The sequence below is a fragment of the Penaeus monodon genome, chromosome 35 (genome assembly GCF_015228065.2).
Source record: "Penaeus monodon isolate SGIC_2016 chromosome 35, NSTDA_Pmon_1, whole genome shotgun sequence".
Taxonomy (NCBI): domain Eukaryota; kingdom Metazoa; phylum Arthropoda; class Malacostraca; order Decapoda; family Penaeidae; genus Penaeus; species Penaeus monodon.
In genome coordinates, this window is record NC_051420.1 from 2,370,016 (window position 1) to 2,374,212 (window position 4,197).

The 4,197-nt window shown below is 28.3% G+C and overlaps 1 protein-coding gene across 1 annotated transcript in view; it reads right to left on the minus strand.

Annotated features, from left to right (window-relative positions):
* Positions 1 to 4,197, minus strand: part of LOC119595009 (mucin-5AC-like) — a 72,227-nt gene that overhangs the window by 14,812 nt on the left and 53,218 nt on the right. The window lies entirely within an intron of this gene.

Genomic DNA, 4,197 nt, shown 5'->3' on the forward strand with positions numbered 1-4,197 from the left:
CTTTGCCCAAAAACCTTTTCAACTTATTTTTTGTATATTGTCGTTTAATTCATTACTGCGAGTTTTTTTTAAAATTTTAGTAATCGCTTTTTGTATTTTAGCTAAAGAGTAAAGGTTTTTTTAGGATCTTTTTTAAGAAATTAGGGGCCTTCCTATCCCTAAAGAGAGCACCCATCCGAAATTACCCAGAGCAAGAATTTTACATCGTCTGTGAATATGAAAAAGAGGAGGTACCCATCATCAATAACGGTATGCTCATTTTTGAGCGCCGTGGACTCTCCACTATCCTCGTCACTCAACTCGATTTTGCGTTTCTTTCCACCGTACCATCGGACAGCCCGCAAAATCTTGATGTTGTCCTTAGTCTGCTCGGTTTGCGTCTTCTTTTGTTTCCTATCCCCAAATCCCGTCAGCAAGTTTTTCAATACTTTTACTTCATCACATGACAAATAAACTTTAATTCCTTTTGTTAAAGGGATGGTCCAACAGCCGGTCTTTACAATTTATTTTTCTCAGCACTTTATATTGTTTTCTTCTCGGCCAGTTAATACATAGTACTCGTCTGTAACACCACATTTCAGAAACTATTGACTTTTTCTGTCTATTTTCTTCAGCCCCCAAAAACACTCAGAACCATATGATGCAATGGGAAAAAATAAGAGTTCATAACTCATTTTGTCCGAAAGGTAATGCTTTCGTCTTTCCAGATGTTATTGAGAGAAAACTATGGCGTTTTTGAATGGTAATTCTTTTTTATTCGTGAATACAAAATGGATTAGTTAAAAAAACTCCAAGATAATTTGAACCTTTCACATTGTCCAAAACCCTTTCATGATTGGGAAACATGTCATCATTGTTCATTCCCGGGTTTAGCTTGAACTTAGATCGGGAGCAAGAACCTATCCGAAAATGTTCAAGCAGCTCGAGTTGCGGCAGTACTAAAGACGGGGATTAAAGTCGCTACTGGAAAATTATCGACTTGTTTTCGTATTGCCCTAGATTAGCGAATCCTTTGAGAAAGCCATGTAAATAAATTTCGGCACGAACCCATTCATGTCAGCAGAGTATATAGTATGTTTCACAGTTATCTGCTCAACTCAAAACCCGACAGGCATGTATGTATTTGGAGTTATTTTATCAATGTTTTACACATATATGACTCCATTGTACTAAGCCAATTATGTCTCTCCTGTATCCCCTTTTCCCTGATTTTTTAAAATATTTATGTTATTTTATTGTTTCAATAATAATGTCAATAACATTATAGTAATTATAAAGTCTGTAATAAAAATAACACCATCAATATTGATAGCACTAGTAAAAGAAAACGTTTTTCCCGGCAATTCAAGGAAATTCAACTGACTCCTTTGTGGCTAAGCACTAGGAGAGCCATATATGTGCAGATATTAAAAAAAAAAAAAAAAAACGGCATTTTGCCAACGGCATTGTGTTAATCATAAGTTATGTTGTATGTATGCTGTTTTTCATCTTTATGCATTTGATGAGTGCAAATTTATCCAATAAATGTACTAAAAATACAAAGCAACAAAGGGGGGAACGGACAAATGGCTTTGGACATATTCGTGTTTTTCCCGTGCTTTCCCCTTTTTTGTTTTTTTAACATTTCGCTTTGCTAAATCTTTCCCACACAATGACTCTCATCATACTGCTGAGAGATAAACAATGCTCTGGATAACAAATTATATCTGCAGTCAGTGTTCCTTGACCTTGCAAAAGCATTCCACATTATTGCACACAAATAAAGACGATATTGCGTTAGATGAGTGTTTCTTCGTTGATCCATTAGGTATTGGTGTGCACGTGATGAACATGCAATTTGCAGTAATACCGATTCTTCCACGACACCTATAGCAATCGGGTTGCCACACAGATCTATCCTTAGTCCATTATAGTTTTGATATATATATATATATATATATATATATATATATACATACATATATGTACAATATACATATGTATGTGTATATATATATACATACAATATACATAATATATATTAATATATATATATATATATATATATATATATAAAATTAAAATATACAATATATATACAATATATATGCATATATATATATATATATATATTGGGGTGTGTGTGTGTGTGTGTGTGTGTGTGTGTTGTGTGTGTTGTGTGTATGTATATGTATATGTATATATATATATATATAATTATATATATATATTAATATAAAATATAATATATATATATGTATATGTATATGCAGAAAGGTATGAATGAGAATGAATATCTTCACAATACAAGAGAGTATTTGTAAGAGCAGACCCGCACCTTCTTCTAGTAATGTTCTCATTTTACCGTCATGCAAAATTTCCCAGGCGATCAGCAGATACTCGGCAAAAACAGTGAGAATCGCCAGCACATCCGGGGAAAAGATACATGACTTAATACGTGAAGAAAGCAGCCCGAAAGCAACCCTTGTGGTGTTTTATATCGCATACCCCGCAGCGGGTTTCGATACAGCATACTCGGGGAAACAGGCCGTGGGTTTTAGCACCAGGATCAGCGAACACGAGCTGACATCCGTCACCACAGAACTTCCAATGCCATGGGGGTAATGTAGATGAAGCTGGACATTACCGAATTGGAAGGACGCAGAAATAGTCCATGGAGGACTGAACAAACTGAAAGAAAAATTATGGAAGCAGCATACATCGCGACGGAGAGTAATGTCAACACGGGATCGGGCAGGTTCCCGATCATCAAAAGGGCACTGCAACAATTTTGCAAGCAACGAATAAGGGGGTCACAGTCAGGTATTTTGTCAGCTCAGCCTGATATATATTTTATGTAATTTCTCTGATGTATGTATTTCTGACGAAGACGCAATCGAAACCGGCCCAAAAACATCTCTTGTATTTGAAGATATTCATTCTATTCATACTTTTCTACATTTGTCATTATGAATACGGTTTATGTATATGGGATATATATATATATATATATATATATTTTATTATATATAATATATATATATAATATATGGTTGGTGTGTGTGTGTGTGTGTGTGTGTGTGTGTGGGTGTGGTGTATATAATGTATTATATATATAATATATAATATATATATAATATATTAATATAATATTAATAAACTAATAATATATAAAATTATATATAATATATTAAAATAAAATTTTAATATTATAGTATGAATATAGGTAGTTATAACCCTTTATATAAAATATAAATATATATAAATATATATAATAAAAAATTAATGTATATATATATAAATTTTTAATATATAATGGATATAAAATATATAATATATATATATATATAAAATATATATATATATATAAGCACACCACACACACACACACACACACAAACATATATATTAATATATATAATATTATATATATAATATATATTAATATAAAATTTTATATATAAAATATATATATATATATGTGGGTGTGTGGTGTGTATGGTGTGTGTATATATAAAAAATAAAAAATTATATTTATATATTATATATAAAATTAATATATATGTATATATATATTAATAAGATATCTATCTACCTATTCTATCTATCTATCTATCATTATCTTCACATATTAATATAATATATATATATATAATATATAAAATATTATATATATGACACACAAAACACACACACACAACACAACCCACACAACACACACCCCAACACACACACATATATATATATTTATATATATAATAATATTTTATATATTATATATATATAGATATATGTATAATATATAATACATAATGTGGTGTTATATATAATTATATATTTTAAATATAATTAATATTATATGTATTAAAAATATATAATGTAGATATATATATAATAGAATAATAATTATAAAATAATATATATATATAATAGTTTATATATATAAATATAGGATTTAGAATATAATAATTAATATGTTTTAAATATATGAATATAAATTAGAATATAAAATTTTATATAAAAATTTTTATAAAAAATATAGATATATAAAATAATACATATAATATGACATAGTAAAAATATATTAATATATGTATAAAATAATTATGTTTTAAAAGTATATAATAATATATAAATATTATATATAATAAAATATATCTAAAAATAAATTTTAATAAAATTTATATATATTTATATAAAATTATTAAATTATATTAT